This window comes from Phalacrocorax aristotelis, chromosome 1, assembly GCF_949628215.1.
Source record: "Phalacrocorax aristotelis chromosome 1, bGulAri2.1, whole genome shotgun sequence".
Taxonomy (NCBI): Eukaryota; Metazoa; Chordata; class Aves; order Suliformes; family Phalacrocoracidae; genus Phalacrocorax; species Phalacrocorax aristotelis.
In genome coordinates, this window is record NC_134276.1 from 122,368,848 (window position 1) to 122,386,787 (window position 17,940).

Below are 17,940 nucleotides of genomic sequence, written 5' to 3' on the forward strand. Positions count from 1 at the left end.
AGTTCACAAATACTTAACCAGTAAGCCTGAAATCAACAGATGACAGTTTGCTATCATTTTTTTCACCTACCAATATGGAAAAGTAATACGTGTGCATACGTAGGGCAGATATTTTAGTAACAAAGAGGTAGCTGGTGTAACAAATTTAACAGTGATGTAAGAAACTTGCAGCAAGTTCAGGAGTTCTGTACTTGGTTCTGCCACCAGGCATCTAGTCTTACCTGAACATCCCTGGGTCTACTCTGCAATCTGCAAAACAGGGGTAGTAACACTGGTTCTGAAATGTTTGTAAAATGCAGTTAGTTGATGCCTGTAAAAGTACACAATAGGAGAGCAAAGTATTATTACACCCTAGTAATGTGCTGTTTAACAAAACATGTAACACACATGAATAGCAGCACCATCTCTGTTCTACAGTACACACTCTTAAAGACTGTTTATATACCGGTTTAGAAAGTGAATTGTTTTGACTCTCTGCTAGGATGAAATGCTAAAAGTCAACCTGAAGTCCATCTCTCTAGAGAAGGAAGCAGGCATCTTTTCTAGATCTTCACAAACATCAAACGAAACTGAGCCTCAGCGTAAAACTTTCCCCAAGTATTTTAACACCACCACAATTACTGCAACTGCTATTTTACACTACGGTAAGAGCTAACACATGGTAATTAAAAAAAAAAAAATCTGGACAACTCAACCTTCTGCCCTCCTACTCAGTACCATGTTTTTCTTCCAGAGATTGCACAATACTTTACAAAGGAAGAAGCCCTCACCATCCCAAGTTTGTAAATGGAGAAACAGAGAGAGAAAGAAAGAGGAAGCAATCCGCATGAGATCATGAAGCGAGTTAATGGTAAAAACTGCAGCACCAGCCAGTGTTTTTTTTTCCTGTTCCATCCAGCACAATTTTCACCCTTTTCTGGACTCCTAGAAGGAAGCGCTAACCTTTTATTTGCTTGCTAAAATATAAGTGCAGAGCTGGAATGTATTTTCACCCATCCCTCTGAATATATTTGAACTCAACTAGTAAATTGTACTAGATACAGCATTGCACGTGCCCCAGGTTGTGTTTCAAGAAGTTCATTCAGTGTCTGGGAAACATTTTAGTAGAAACTCACTCCAAGATTACTGTTCTTCACTCCTAGCACCATCAGAGTATAATTTATGCATTATTCTATGAATTTGTTCACCTTAGAAAATAGTCTTGTTTCAGCTATACCAGAACACAAACAGAACAAATACTATGGCAGCAGGATACTAGTCTATACCTAGCAAGCGATTATGTGTGTGCGCGCGCACTTCGCTTCTACGCAAGTTATTCTACCAGCATACCTCAAAGGGCAAAAAAGCAAACTTACAGAAATGCAAGCAGACCCTTGTGAAAGGGATTTTACTGCTTTTTTTGGTCTCCGTAGCTGAAAGTTGTAGTGGCATACTGTACCTTTATTCTAAAGTTACTGCACCCATGCTCATACTTCCACCCACATTCATACAACAGTAAAATTCACACCAATCACCAGTAAAGCACACATGATCCTTAAAGAATCCTCAGTGAGATTCATGAAGGTTTTCTTAAAAGTCAGAATTTGTTTCCATTGCACTCAATAAAGTTCTCACTGAACTCAGCATGACATTGATTAGACCTACTGGGGCACTGCTCCCAGGTAACAGCGTAAACTCCTTTTTGGATGGGAGGCAGGGGAATCACACATATGGTTAGGTGCCCCCGTCACTTTTGGGGGCGCGGGGGAAGAAGTACCTGGGAAAGTGACAGAATCTATTTTGCAGACGGCGTGCATATGTGCAGCATGTGTGTTATACACATATGATACTTTGCAAAGGATATTCCCCTGCAGCTTACTTACCTTATACAAACTTGGAGTGCTCAGGCTAAGACAGCGCACCTGCCTTTGCACTCCCTCTATGCTTGGCTGGAGCTGCCAAGAAAGCAGACTGTTTGGCAGCAGCACTAGTTTGGTTCAGCACCAGCAGAAACACTTCTGGTTGTGAAGATACGATTTTCTGGAAGTTCCTGAGTATAAAATTGTTTCAAGAAAAAGACTGGCCTGTCATCTAAATGTGGACTGTTGGTGGGATTATTTCACTAAATTGATCCATCCAACTAACTCTCCAAAGCAAAGGGAAAAAAGTGAGCTTTAATGGCAGTGATGGGAGCAAGCCCCTCCCCCACAAATGAAAACCAAACGGGAGTGAGGGTGTCTTGTTCTTCACATCAAGTGTTACCGATGTAGTTACAGCAATATTTTTAAACACGCACTACTCCTAGGTGGTTTTGCCACAATCCCCATGACTAACGCAGTCAAATTCTGTTCAACAGCCTCGGTGGAATTGCACAAGCTCACACCAACTCTGAATTCAGACCAAAGTGGATTTTATATCCAGATTTTTTTAGCCTGACCAGTAGCCCATTTCAGTGTAACCTAGCAGGAAAACACTGCTAAGCACATGCTGAGTAACAGGCTTCTCTGAGACGTCTCAGACAGAACACCCTCAAAGATACCAATCCTCCTGAGAAAATCTTGGTTCAAATACTCACTTTCTTAAAGGGAAGAAAGCCTCAACATTTCATGTCGGGGTGGGGGGAAGCAAGTTAGAACAAGAATAGTTCAATCCTATGGAAATGCAATAACTATAAAATCAGCCACATTAGTAAAGCATTCTGTTTAAACACTTACGCTAAACAAGAGCTAATTGTTTTAGGGCAGCTTCATAAAACACGAATGCTTCAGCAATAAACAACTTCCATCAGAAAAGTTGCCTAAATATGCAACTGCTTTATCTTCTTACTGATCTTGTACCAAATGTATGTGAAAATGAAAATGACGACCCTTTCAGGATGAGTGATTCATCTTACTTTGGCTTGCTCTCTTCTTAAGGAAAAGACTAGGTAATACTCAGTAATTTTCCCATTTCAATTTTTTAAGGAAGTTTTTTCTTGCTTTTTAAAAATTGACTGTTTTAAACATTTGTGACCTACAATAGCATTTTGACCTTTGCTTCAATTCTTTTCATTTCTATTTAACTTTCTAATCTTATCTTTTTATATTTAGTTATACAAGACCACAATAACTGCTGAGTTTTAATACCCTATACGTTGATGCAAAAGAATACAGAAAATCAGGACAAAGACAGGATCACAAAACCTATGTTTGCACTGGGGAAAGAAGGCCATAAAAACACTTCTTGAAGGGTGTAACTCCTCCTTCGTCGGGGGCGTGGGCAAAAGTGCAATATGTTGAGTATAACTGTGCCACCACGCCTCAGGCGCACTCCACATTTCTGAGCACAACCCTTCTACTACCCAAGGTCTAACTCGGCATTCCTTAATCGTCACAGATACTGCTACATGGTTCCCCTGCTGCAGAACAACTGCGTGGAGCTGCAGAGTCAATACATGTTATCAAACTCTCTGAAACTGCACAGATGCTACTAATATTTTGGTAGGGTGGGGGTTAGAATTCTTTACCTGTGTTAGCCCACAGAGTTGCTATGACATATTTACCAATTCCTTTTTCCTTACTCTTTCTTCATCTAATACATTAGTAATACATTCAGCATCGAGTAACCAACTTGTTTTCACTTTTTTGTTTCTGGATACCAGTGGTGCTAGATCCATTCCTGGAAGTTATAAAGTCCCCTCTCAACCATTAAAGTCACAGTCACATGCCACATAGTCTAGAGAAAAGCTTGCACTAGCAATTTTAAAATAATAATGTAAAAAAATATAAAAAAAGAAGTTAAGGACATAAGTGTGTAAACAGACAGGTATCTGTTGATCTACATCTGCTAGAAGCCACAGAAGGGTCTAGCTCCCACAAAAAGGGTTAATATGGTACCAGTGACACCTAGTCCGCTGCTCTTCATTCTTTAATGGCAGAAGATACTGCCCAAGGCATCCGTTATTAAAAACGGAAACTTTGGATAATGGATACTGAAGTTGTCTGAGAAAATATATTCAGCTTAACAGAAATAGATACAGTTACAAATTAATCCGTTTGAACAAAGAAATTGGACTCAAATTTCACTCAGATGTTCTTGATGCTAAATGTATTTTAATAAAAAAGCTAACTGTAAATTACCTATAAATTGTGACAAAGCAATGTTAAATTATACTGTAATATTATGTAACTCAAATTCTATTAAATTACAATAAATTACCAATGTTTGATGCCAAAACTGTAAACAAATTTCTAATACGGAGCAGGTAAGTCTTCACCGAAGGACCAAGAACAAGTATTAGGGTTTAGAACTAAGTTACCTGAAAGTAGTAACTTCATCTGTATTTGCAGAGAAAATGTCTTTGCTCCGTGAGTCACTTCGTGGAATTTGGTGTAAAGTTGAGAAACTAACTGGGAATTGAAAAAGTTAGACCACTTGTTTTCCTCCTCATCTGAGAAAGCAAAGCAGAGAAGTTTGAGCTCTACTAGTTCTAAAAGCTTGCGTTCAGTTACAGTAGAATCGGTTACCTTATTAGGGATAATACTTTATCTGCATTAACTTGTGAGCATGTGTGTGTTAGTGCATGAGTGTAGCTTTATTAAATAGGGCATTTTTAAAGGCCAGAATTAAAAAAAAAAGCGTTACTTGTGACACCCTAAATCAAAGCTTTCTTAACTGTTGCAATCTAAATAAATGCATATAACCAATGCAATCACTTAGAAAGTGTGCAGGCACACAGTGTATCCTCTGAACTAACAAAAAGGTAGTGCCAAATTTAGTGTAAAGGCTATATTTAGCAACATATTTCAACAGTCGCCTACCAATAGAGATTGCTTCTGAGAAAACAAATACAAAAGTACCAAAGCAAAATAAGATTAAAAGCACCAATGTAAACCAAGTGTCTATTGACCAAAATCATGATTTAAATCAGTTCAATAGGTATAACCGGAATGTCAAGGTATCAGACACATAAGCATACGTAGAGAGGGGCTCACAAGGGCCAGGAATACGAGGTGTAAAAACCTCCCTGCTTTCACTGTGCCTGCCCCCACTCTCTCCTTCAGCCCTGCTCAATCCCTGCAATGCCCGTTAGCGTTCCACAAAACACCATCCCCCACTCAAAGGTTTGGTTTTTTTTTAACTCTAGGATCCTTGAATAAGAACACATACTGTCCTAACCGGAAGACCTGCACCGTGCCCTTCTCTCCTGCAACTGATTGCACGGGGATGTCTGTGATGACTGCCTCACCCCGTTTCAAACTCTCTCTCTCCATAAGTGAAGAATAGCAGTGAACTTCAAACGCAGCCCTGTGGGTCCATCCAGGAAAGCAAGATTGCACACAGAAACTACATCGCCTGTGGCAGAGAAACCAGCAGGACAATTCTTAGACAAAACAGAGTATTTGGCCAGTTTTCTCAGGTGCTTCCCTCCCCGGGCTTCAGCATCCTCCCACTCGCTTTGGCCCCCGTAGCCACACGGTGCAGCAAAACAGAAAGCTCGACAGGGACATCCTCAAGAGTCCACTTCACTATATAAATAAATAATCTGTTTCCTCTAGACATGTCTCTCAGGAGGGTAAGATCTTCCTTTGCTGATAAAAATCCCGGAAGACTTTGCAGGCACGCAGGCCCAAAGCTTTCTTTGGAGCTTCCACCTGAACAACAGGCCAGCCCTGAGTAAGAGTAAACTAAGCGGAGATTTCAAAACCTGCAACTGAGCATCCAGATCCCTTCCACAGCTTCCTTTGAAGGAAGATGATGGTCCATACTGTGGCGAGGGCCCTCACAATATAAGATTTTTGCCTGCGTCACTTTTAACCATAGATTTTATTTACCTTCTGCTGCTTTGGTACACAATGCTGAGGTGAGACAGACAAGCAGAAGCAAGCACATGCAAGAGATGCATGGAAAACACTGACTTACAACCAAGGGAAACACTTAAAAGATAATTTTCCCCACACATGCAGGCAATTCTCTCTCAAATTAATAGGAAGTAGGCATATTTAACTAACTGTTACACTTAGCTATCCATAATCTACTTCCCTTATTTAAGGTTTTCTATACTAAGAAATAGTTAAAAACTTCATCCCCTTGCTCTAGTTCCGACATTAGTGCTCTCCATTTAGTCCAACAGTTTTAAGAGAATGGCATTGGAGCTTCTGCCTACTATTTCGGCACTGGAACCCATTTTTAATCAATAGAACAGAGGAAGTAAATTGTGAAGAGTCACTTGCATTAATGTATTTGCTACCAGTTTTGTCATTCTTCATTTTGCAGACACCAAATTTCCCCCTACAAACACCTCTGTTGCTACAAAAGCAGCTGGAAATTAATGATGCTATTTTTATTTTCTTATTAATTTGTATGCCATAGCTCTGTAATCAGTGCTGGATCATGCTGCAATTTTGTGTACTTGCTTCAAAATATATTATGAGCACTTGATGACTGATGTTTAACACAATGTATGAAAGAGTATCTCAAACAAATTAGAGGGAAGAAATACAAATAAAGACACTTAAATAAGAAAAAAAGTTTTACTTATTCAAACAAGAGGTAAATCCTGAAACTCACAAGTTTGCGGCATGGAGCACTCACTGATTAGAACTGAGCCAGGCAGGAAGTGTGCACTATTCAACATGAAATCTGGGTATAAAGAAACCCTTCGCAAAGAGAAAGAACATCTAAAGCCAGACTTACCAATGAAGTGGAGGTGATAATCCTACTTCTTTCCAAATCTATCGCCTCCAACCACTGATCTGCAGTACATCAGAATGCCTTCTTTGCCTAGCCACATAACCAACTTAGGGAGCAAATGAACAAAATGGCATATGTGCCGAAAGACGTATCATCTACCAACTGGCATTCTCACACTTTATGCTCTTCCACCCTGTTCTCATTTATGGGAACCCTACATATTTCAGCAATGTCTCTATTGCTAGCCCTTCCTGCATTGCTCATCAGGTCAGGGACTGCCTATAAGGTGGTGCACTGATTGCTGAGTACAACGGGCACGTGACCCTGGCAGGACTATTTGCACATCAATAATTACAAATAATGTGAAATCTGCAGCTTTCCTGAGGCCACCAGAAACTTCAGGCAGCAGACCTGCGAAGGGGTGCGCATTGATGATACATCAGGAATCCAGTTACACAGCTGTAGCTGCAGGATTGAAGTCTTCAGTAGTTAGGACAAGATACACTGATGTTCCTGTACTTCATCCCATCAGGGGGAAAAAAAAAAATCAGCATGATATTGCTAACTGTAGATCACTGTAGACATGATGTGGCTCAAAGGCCACTTGTGGAAAGCAAATTAAAACACGGCAACTACAAAAATGTCTTTTCATCAACGTGGCAAAAACCAGCAACTTTCTCCCAACTTTCACGGACAGACTTTAATGCAGAACTTCACAACATTTCAGCTCCACTGACTTCCGTGGAGCTACTTCACACTGAAGAGGCTGAAAGATGATAAGAAATCAAGTTGTCTCTCACTCCTTCCATTCTCTCCCAAGGTTTTCTTTATCCAGCTTCATCTCCAAATCTCTTGTGATGTCTTTCTCTTAAATACTGCTTTGACAACCACAAAAATAACACATTCTCTCACATATACAAACAAAAACCTATGATTATTTGCTTCATAAAAGATCACACAGGTTGATGAGCGAAGACTTACTATTCTACTGCGAGAGATATAATCCTAACTATTACCATGTGACATGCCTTACTCATTGCCATTGCTGGATAACTCCTGATCATGTAGGACATGGGTACAAATGAACAACAACAACAACAAAAAAAAACATAACAAAAAGACAGACGACAACTGAAAAGGCATATGTTTAACAGTCCTTACACAGCTGGCAAAAAAAAAACATACCGAGGAAAGAAGTGAAAGGTATTGGTTGAAAGCCATCAGCCCAGCAGCAGTAAAGGACTGCCCGGCACACTCTGCAGTGCAGTGTAGTCGCCAGCCCAAGACCCAGCCCATCAGAGGCCCAGGACCAGGTTTAAGCTTTCCTCACTTGAACCCTGCCATGGGCCTGTTCAGCTCTCACCAACAGTACCGAGGAGCAGGCCTTTAACGTGTGCGCCCGGCCCTGCCACAGGGAACTCGGGGTTTCAGCAGAGCAGGACGAAGCCCCTCCGGAGAACGTGGATGGCAGATATCTTCCTTTTGCCACACCTGCGTAAGAGGAGGGTAACCCCACAGCCGAGCCTGCAGTTTGGATGGTCTGACAATGTCTCAAAGCAGAGTCCTCAACAATTTGCTACATACGTATTGCCTTTCAGAAAGAAAAAATAATTGAAAAACCCAAACAAAAAACACCAAATAGGCAGAGGGAAGACACACCTTCCCACTTCCCCTCAGCGACGGAAGGTGTAGGCAAGACTTGTTAAGCTTCTTGTCAAGAGAGCTTCCACTTCAATTCAGCTCCATAGATCCCATGTTGTGCAAGTCCACTGAATTATTTTTATCTTTGCTGAGTGAAGCTCTCTGTGACACGAAGGGTCAATAAAATGCTGTTTCTTATTTTCAGCGATTGCTACATTTTGATAAATCTCTTATACTGGAACACCCGCATGGAAGATCTCTGACAATAAAAATTCCATACTTCCTAAGCAACTGATTTTCTTAGTGTAGTCTCATAAAATCCTGTTAACTTTCCTTCCCCTTGCTAAAAATTGGAATTTTGTTGTACTAGCTGTCTTTGTACTCAGATATGCCTGAAGCTAGCTTATTTTCACATGCTGAATTGTCCATGCTCCTAAGGACTTGCTATTACATTATGCATTTGCATGCTATAAAGAAAAAGGCACGAACACTGGAAAGTGTCAAAGCCATGCTTCTCCTCTTTGTTGATTCATCTTCTATGTAATTGAATTTCTAAATATTAAAAATAATAAAATGCTGCTATCATTGTGAGAATACTACAATTACGTCTACACTCAGGCATTAAGTAACGTATGCTTTCCTCCTCAAATACAACTCCTATTTTAAAATTAAAACCACTAGTAATCACCAAATCTGAAAATCTTACAGGATGAAATATGTTTAGCAGGTTTAAAAATAAACGTTCAAATCAGTAAGCTACCCTATTCATCACAATACTGCCAGAGTGTCAAAGTAACTGCTTCTGTCAGTTCCATGTTTCTTAGGAAAGTCAGTTGTGATTTTGGATTAGTTTATGAGTACTAAAAATAAGTGTATAGAACTTTCAGACCAATGCATATTTTTAAAACGTCACTATGAAAACCAGTATTTTACTTCATAAAGTTAATACAAGTAAGTTAGTATTAAATAAATAGAGTAATATACACAGCAGCTTAAATACCACATTAGCTGGCAAATATCTCAAGTAAGCTTCCCTCCTACTTTAGACTCTCCTGTTAATCAGTATAACTGAATTGAAAGTCAGTAACTTCACACTATTCTGAAGGTGGGTTGTTTTGGTTTGGGGTTGGTTTTTTTGTTTGTTGGGTTTTAAAGTGGCATATGAAGAGAAGTTGAGTATTAGCAAAAGATGCCACCTGGCACAGAATTCAGTGAAACAACTCACATGTCAAGACAGGCATTTACTGGGAAAGCTTCGGAGTGGTGGCATACACCAAGGGAAAGGACACAAAACTAAGCAGTCAGATGCAGATTTTATGCCATTCCCTGCTAATGCTAACCTGCTAAGTGACTGCAGGCAAGCCTACACTCCTTCACTGCTTTGTATCTCAGATGCCTAAAACAGGGATACAAATGACTGTTCCTTGTTTTGAGGTGTGCAATTACAGTATGGCTTATGTAGTTTGCCAGACACGACATAAGCACATGAATAAGTCAATGCCTACAACTGCCAATTATTAATAATATCATTATCATAGAGTGTAACGTGTGATTTTTCTTCCTTTTCCAAGCAATACAATCTAACAGCAGCTCATCAAGCCATTCTGAAAGTTAGAGTAATCCTTATGCTGGTTCAGGTCTTATACCTCTGAAAGTCTCACGAAGGGTGACAGCTGTAGGAGCCTTCTGTGAAATTCACAAGTCCACTAGTACCAGGCTCACCACATTCCTCTCAAGACAGAAACATTGTATCATTACTGATTCTAAAAAAATAAACCTAAAATAATAAAAAGGAAGTAAGTCCTAATAAATCTTTTGACATGAAACAGAATGAAAAAGCTTCTGCCAGTGATACCCCAGGAAAAGGGGGAAACATGGCAGAAGGAAAAGAAATAAAGTTAATAGTACAGAAGTTAGAAAGTGACTTTTTCTTGTTTCTTCTCAATAATATTTTGAAATACATATGACTACTATTTCAAACCAGATTTATAGACTCCTAAGTAATCGAGAAAACTTAAATTGTTACGGTTAAAGTAAGGTAAAACAGTATCCATAACACTTTAAAACCAACTTAATTCGCTTAAGAAAACTGTCTATATGATTTAATGATACAGGGAAGTATCCTTAATCTCCATTTGCAGATGGCAGAGGGTCATATGGACGTGCTTCCAAGAGTAAACTCTGACCCTGGAAGACGCCGGCGGGCCTCAGCAGCGCCCACGACTCCACCAGCAGCTGCAGCGGGCCACCCCTTGTGGCAGGGCACCAGAAAAGTTCAACTTTGGAAAGTTTGGTTCAAAATTTGGAAAGCGGCCTCTGGTTCTGAGTACATCACTTGCCAGAGCTCACAAAGACAGCCTGTGGCACACTCAGAAATTAAAATCAGAGTTTCATTTCAGTTCCAACTGTAATTTAGGAACCACCTTTAAACAGACAGGGAGGCCTGAACACTGGAAGTGCCACGTAGCATCGAAAGAGAGTCACTGTTTCATCTCCCAGGTGCCCAGATTTCACTGCAGGTACATTTACAGGTTTCACACTACAGCAGAGCTTTGCGCACCACAGGTCTCATCTACCTCACGTGCACCTTCCCCACCACTATGCGCAGTGGAAGAGTAACTCTCCCCAGCTCACCTTGTCAAAATTTCCTGTCTTCATACCGCTCTGCTACCAGCCTTATGCCTGAGGACTGCCCTGCCTCGCATCATGTTTACTGAGCTTCAGAGACATTGCGCATCCTCAGCCTGCAGACCACGAGCAGCAGCAGCAACCTGGAGTAACTTTAAGCTCTGAACCCGAGCAATCCTATCAGCGAATTTAACAAGACTTGTCATCTGTGTGAAGATATTCACACTCTTACAGGCTTGCAAGCTATGGAACCACTAATTTACGAATAAAGTGTACCAAGATCATTCTGGATGAAAAGTGTTAGCTATAAAATAACTGCACGACTACCTCTGATATTTTATGTGGAAACTGACATTTAATATCTTTAATTATTCACACAACAGCTACAAAAGAGAAAGGTTTTCTTCCTTGAACGGGAAAATAAACATGGACAAATTCCTCTCTCCATCACTCCTACACTCCTTTTCTAAATAAACCTCCTGCCGAAACCAGTGGAAGTTTTGTAGATGACGGGTTTATAGCAAGCAGCCCCCAAAAAGCTCAAAAGCATTGAGGGCAAACTTCTTAAATATTTTGAGTTTACCTCAACACAGAAACCAGTTACGTTTCTGCTAATTTATGTGCCTGCTTGAAATGGTTTATCAGCTTGCTGTACCAAGAGAGGCAGTAGTATGCAATGAGTTTTTGAGACCATGGACCCACTTTTGAAGCATTCACAAAGCCCCCTGCTAAGTAGCTCTCCCCTTTTAGCTTGTGACACACCAGCACTGCATCCGGCACTTGTTAAGCAAGACCAAAACCCAGGTGTCTCTCCTGTACGTCAAGACTGAATTACTAAACTCTACTCACGAAAGGTTACTTTACTGAGAACTGTATAATAAAAGAAATCTTCCCTTCTACCAAAATAAAAGCTCCCTAAAGTAAATGGAAGTTTCTAGTCATGGACAAATCTAAAGAAATCTCTATTCTCCCCTTAATGAGACAAATTATTTTTATTAACTTTTTTTTAAGCTATGAGGAAATGTATTTATCTGCTTCCTCTAAAGCTTCTATTGTCTTTTTCATCAAAAAGATACCCTACCCTTCTTTTCTTTGTAATTTGTTCACACCAGTTCAACAGTAAGCAAGACCCACATTTAGCATTATGCACAAAAAATCAAGGTCGGCTCCTCTTAAAGTTGCGGGCAGATTATGATCACCGCTTCATTTCTAGGATCAAAATTCTATGCCTCCAAAAGGTTCCATCACATAAAACTAAAACCAGATAATGAACGAAGATACTACCTGAAGTAAGGTCCCTCAGCTATTCTTGTTCAGTACCCCTTACTCCAAATAAAGAAACTACAAGTACTCCAAATAAAGAAAAAGTCCTTGGCACTTCCAGCACTTTAATCTGACTCTTACCTGACAACACAGAAAATTAAGTTCAGAAATCAGTCCATTTGTATTCAGCTCTGAACAGCAGTTTGAAGCCTATCTGCCAGTTTTTGAATTTCCCAACGCGTTCCTACTTTGTAAAAATTGTTGCGATTACTCTACACAGAACGCGATCCATGTCAATAATGCTTTAAAAGTGAAAGCAGTATTCTCCCATGCAACAAGTTTGTCATAAAGAATTTCAGCAATTTAATTTGGTGTTTTTACGCTCAGACCCACACAAACCAACCTCATTCCCCACAAAGTCCGAAGAACTGAAATTGGGGTGTAATTCTACAGGAACCTGGAGAACAGGCAGAATCCTCCCTTCGAACCATCTCCCCACAGAGGTTATCCAGCCTTAAGGCTTGTGATCATAATATCACATCAAGACAGCTGCTCCTAACAGCCCCCTTCAATCCAGTATGTTTGGGACCATCACTTATCTTATGTCTGCTATACACTGCCTGGAAAAGGTCAAGAGTATGTTATTAATCATTTGCGTTTATGAGTATTAAGCTTACCCCAAATACATGGCTTGTTTTTAATTATGTACAAAATAGCACCATAAAAAAATATTACCTCCCACTTCCCCATTTTGGGCCAAATGCAGTTCACTGCCACCATGGGCAATTGTATGAGAAGCGCTCTGAGTGCCACTCATCTTACATCATCTATGAATGTGACCACAGAAATTAGAACCTCTTCTTTAAACTAGCACTTCTACTTCAGATTAAAAGATGTCAAACCCTTCAAAGATGTCAAAACTTTTCCAAGCATACAGGTTAAAAAAAAAAAAAAGTTGCGTACCTGAAAGCTTAGGAATACTAGTACATTAGTCACAAAGATTCATCTTTCAAATTGATCGGTACCTGCATTAATCAATGCCAAAAGAAAACACAGTAACACAGAAAGTGCATGGATAGAATTCTAATTAGCTCTCAGTTTATGAGTTAAAACCGAACAAACTCCTGTTGCAGTAGTATTACAGTTCTGCTAAACTTCTCTTGACCTCCAGAGATTTCTAATTACCTATTCCGTTTATATTTTCATATTTTTCCTACCACTGGATTTTAAAAAGGACTTGACATTAAGTTTTCAATCCGTGTGCTGCACTTCACATATTCTAACGTTACTTTGGTTTAAAACTTTTGCCCTAAGTCAATCAGCTGACTGTCTTTACAAAACAACGTTTAAGGAAAAAAAAAAAAAAGCTAAGAGAGATTGGAATACACGCACCCTTTTAATTCTCAGGTCATTCAAACCCACCCCTACCACAAACTTCATAATCTAGCAGTTGCTACAAGCACCCAGAGAAGACATGTTTTCTGAGGCACTAAAACCTGAACAAGCATCTTCCACGTAAAAAGTGGCAGCACAAGGACCTCTGTCTTATCAACAACAACTGAGTTCTTTTTCCGTGTGTACAGTTTACATACTTACCCAGGAAGGCAAATGGAAATTACAGACAGACGAAGATGAAGCTGTCTCAAAGCCTTTGTCATGTGATAGTGACCTATAAAGTATCAAATAAAAGCACATCATCAGCACACCATGATTTTACAATATTGCAACTCACCACAACGTCAACAAGAGGAGAGATCCCAAAACTTGAAACTTGCTTCCTCTTCACCCCCACCCCAGAGAAGTTGTCACTAAGACAAGATGACAGTCGCAGGAAACCGTAAGGAGCAAACAAAAGATGCACCGTATCTTTAAAGGGCATTAGGACTGGGCAAATGGAGCAAATCATCTGCGTGTGCATCAGCAGGGTGGGTTATTTTTCCCTCCACGTCTCTCCTAGACAGGGATGCATGTTTACGTGTGCACACAGGCATATATACGTAGACACAGGGATGCATCAGGTAATTATTTACATCCACACACAGAGAAACACGCGCGCATTGTCAAAATAAAAGGCAGAAAGTTGACCACCATCTGCAAGGAGGCGAACGTAACAATAACCCCCGGGAACTTACACAAGTGAGCGATCAATCGCCGTGCGTGGACAACCCAAACAACGCGAAATTAACAAGAATAAGCCGCCAGTCTGCAGGTACGAGATCCACCCGGGGAGACAGACAGACAGAGGCAGAGGGACGGACAGACAAGGGAAGGCTGCAACGCCGTAACACAGTTTCAGGTAACGCCGTTCCCCCCGGCCGGCCGGAGCTCAGCCGAGCCGCCCGGCGTCCTGCGACCGCCCCGCCGGCCCCGCCGCCGCCCGCGGGGAGAGCGGCCAGACCCCCGGCCCCGCCGCGGAGCGGGGGGGCGGCGTTGGCAGCCGCCGCCACCGCCCACCCCCGCCCGTGCAAAGTGTAGGGCCACCGGAATCCGGGCTCCGGGGTGGGGTGGAAAGAAAAGGTATTAAATATGGAGAAAGACCGCCGTGACCCAGGGTTTTCCCGTCTCTCCCCCCCCCCTTCCCCGCCCCCGGTCACCATCAAGTTTGCATCTTAGTTACAAAATGTCGATCTTGAAGGCTGACAAGACACAGGGAGAGGGGGAGAGAAAGAGAGAGAGTGAGTGAGAGAGAGTGTGTGTGTGTGAGAGAGAGAGAGAGAAGAGAGAGTCCATCTTGCTTTGAGGGGGGAGGAGAGGAGCAATAATGCAGCGCATAAATCTCACCCTCCCGGGGGAAAAGTCTGCACAACACCTTTGGGGGCGGGCGGGCGGGCAGGGAAGGGGCGGCGGCGCGGGGAGGGGGCGCGGGGGGCTCCCCGGCCCTCCCAGCTGCCCTCCCCGGCGGGATCTGGCGAGGCAGGCTGGCAGCAAACACCTCCCTGCTGCTCCCCTCCTCCTCCCCGCGGGCCCGGGCGATGATCCCGCTGCTGCCGCCGCCGCTGCCGCTGCCACCGGGGAGGAGGTGCCGCCGCTGCCGACGCCGGGAAGAGCCACATGGAGACCGGCACCCCGTCCCTGCCCCGGCGGCCGGGCCGGGCCCCTCCGCCGCCCCGCCGGGCTGCGGGACTTGGACGTGTCACCAGCAGGACGGGCAATGGTTTCGGCGCCCCAGGCCCGAGTGACCACCGCCGGCCTGGCGGCGCCCCGGCCTCCCCGCACACACTCACCTCCGGAAAAAAACTTTTAACCGCGGGCCTCCCCCGGAAAAAGTGGCGAATCCGCCCCGCACACGGTTAAAGCCCCGCGGCCCCCCGGCTCGGCTGGCGGCGAGCGGGGGAGACCCGGGCACGGTCCTTCCCCGCCCCGGCGGGGAGGGAGGGAGGGAGGGAGAGAGGGAGGGAGGAGGCAGGCAGGGAGGGAGGGGGCGGGCAGCCGCCTGCCGGTGCCTCTCGCCCCGCCGCCGTACATGTCGCCTCGGCGGCTCTCGCATCGCTTCGCTTTACCTTCCTCATTCAGCGGCGGCGGCGGGCTGCCACCGATATTTCTAACGCAAACCTGCTGCCGTGCGGCGCCCGGGATTAACGCGATTGCCTCCCTTCCCCTGCCTCCAACCCTTCCTTCCCCGTCCTCCTCCTCCTCCTCCTCCTCGCAAACCTACACTGGATCGGCTCTCCCCACAGCCATGCAAGTTTCATACATTGCAAATAAACCCGAGAGGAGGAAGAGCGAAGCGGCTGGCGGGGGGGGGGGGGGGGTGGGGGGGAGGAGGAGGAGGAGGAGGAGGGCTGCTTTCTGTAATTTACCAGCGACCCGATCTCGCAGCAGCAAATAAGAGCCGAGCACCCATCCGGCTCCCGGCGGCGGAGAGAGCCCCCCCCGAGGCGGCCGCCCCCTCCCCGGGGCGCCCCCCGCCAAGTTTTCTGTCATCGCGACCACCCAATGTCACAACTTACCTTCAGAAATAGGACTTCGCGCGGCCGAGGCCTGCCGCCGCCTCCCCCCCGGCCCCCGCCCGCCTCCCTTTCTCCCTCTCCACCTTAAACTTATTGACACAACATAATCCCACATCCACGCGAAACCCCGGCAGGGCCGCCCACCCACCCCCCCGCCCCGCTGCCCACCGGGGCCACCGCCGCCCCGGGTGCATCGCCGATGACTACCGGAAAACGCACAGCCCAACTCTCCGGCCGAGCCCGGCCGCTGTTGTTGTCGGGGTCGGCGCCGGGCTTTTTCCTCCCGCCGCCCCGTGCGGCCGCCGGATCGGCTCCCTCGCCCTCTCCGGTTTTATATGCCCCCCCCCCCCGCCACCCGCCGCTTCTCCCGGCGGCGGCGGCGCGGAGCCCCCCCAGGCCGGCGGCAGCCGATACCGATCCGCGCACTCTCCCCCGCGCCTCGCCTCGCCTCGCCGCCCCTCGGGATGAAGTTTCGTTTCTGCCTGCCGCGATTTCTCTGTCAAGTCCCCCCCGGAGGCACACACCGAGCGGCGGCCGATGGCCATCCCTCCTCCTCCTCCTCGCCCTCCTTCCCCTTCCTCCCTCCGCCGCGGCCGCCGCTGCTCTTGCCTCTCTCTCTGTGGCGGCGAGAGGTGCCTGGTTTCAAACGCAGCCTGGCACTGGCTGGCCTACCCCTGCCGCCTTCTTCTTCTGGGTGGTGGTTTTTTTTTTTTTTAAATGCACTGCGCTGCAATGCAATTCACCTCGCCTCGCCCCCCCGCCCCGGTAAAACACCCCCCGCGCCCCCTGCCCTCCCGGCCGGGCAGAAGGCTGGCGGCAGCAACCCACCCGTCCTCCCCTGCCCAAACTTTCAAACGAAGGCAGGGCTGGCGAGAGGGAGGAAAAGTGACTGGGAGCCGCGGCAGCCGCCGCGCAGGGCAGGGGAAGAGAAGCTCCGCGCCTCCCTCCCGGCCCCCGCGGGGGTGGTGGGGCCCGCGGGAACGGGCTGGGGGGACTGCCCCGCCACCGGGGCGCGGAGGGGAAAGTGTGGGGCGAGGGCACCCCTCTCTCTCGCTCCCTGCCTGCCGCTGTCCGTCCCCGTCCGTCCCCCTGCCGCCCGGTGAAGGGCGGCGAGCGGCGCGCACTCACCTCGGCAGAGCCGGCGGGCGGGCGGGCAGCGCGCCGCTGGGCCGGAGCGAGGCGCGGCGCGCAGCGGAGCCCCTCCGCCTCGGCGCCCGCGGAACGCGGCTCCACACAGAGCCATGCAACCCGGGCAGCGCCACAACACTCCCCGGGATATAAGGCGGCCCGCCATTGGCCGGCGCGCTGAGGGACGGGTTCGCCAGCCATTCCGCGGCGCCGTTACACCCGTGGCCCGCGAGGGAGCCGCTGGCGCACACACTCCCCGCACACACTCACACAAAGATCGTCGCGCTGCTCTTCACGGTCTTTGAGGAGCCGGCGGCGGCGGCGGCGGAGCCGGGCAGGGCAGGGCAGGGCAGGTAGCGGGGGCCGCCGGCGCCGAGGGGAGCGCGGAGCCGCGCCGGCCGCAGCACCGGCAGCCGCTGTCCATTGGCCGCCCGGGGAGGGCTGCGAGAGTAAACTACGCCTGCCCTGGGCAGCGCCGCGGGGTAACGGTGGCGGCGGGGTGCGGGCACGGCACGGCACGGCACGGCACCGCTCGGCCCCAGCCCCCCGTAACTTACTCCGTGGAGTTGGGCGGGTTTCATTCAGAGGCCACAAGACGGCGAGCGGAGAAGTTGAGGGAGGCGCGGTGCATCCGCACAGCCCCTGCCCGCGGAGCGAGCAGGGGAAGGCAGCCCCGCGG

The 17,940-nt window shown here is 46.3% G+C and overlaps 1 protein-coding gene across 29 annotated transcripts in view; it reads right to left on the reverse strand.

Moving 5' to 3' along the window:
- Window positions 1-17,404, reverse strand: part of BBX (BBX high mobility group box domain containing) — a 148,929-nt gene extending 131,525 nt beyond the window's left edge. For 6 of the 29 annotated variants that reach the window (XM_075104303.1, XM_075104388.1, XM_075104218.1 and 3 more), the window contains exons 1-2: window positions 15,408-15,545; window positions 13,780-13,852 (exon numbers count right to left, since the gene is read on the reverse strand). The gene's annotated coding sequence lies outside the window, so the exon portion shown is untranslated. Of the gene's footprint in view, window positions 1-221; window positions 311-13,146; window positions 13,209-13,779; window positions 13,853-15,407; window positions 15,564-16,657; window positions 16,715-17,261 lie in introns of those variants that run through there. The other 23 variants (XM_075104334.1, XM_075104202.1, XM_075104311.1 and 20 more) reach the window with 21 other exon arrangements.
- Window positions 17,405-17,940: the final 536 nt, after the last annotated feature.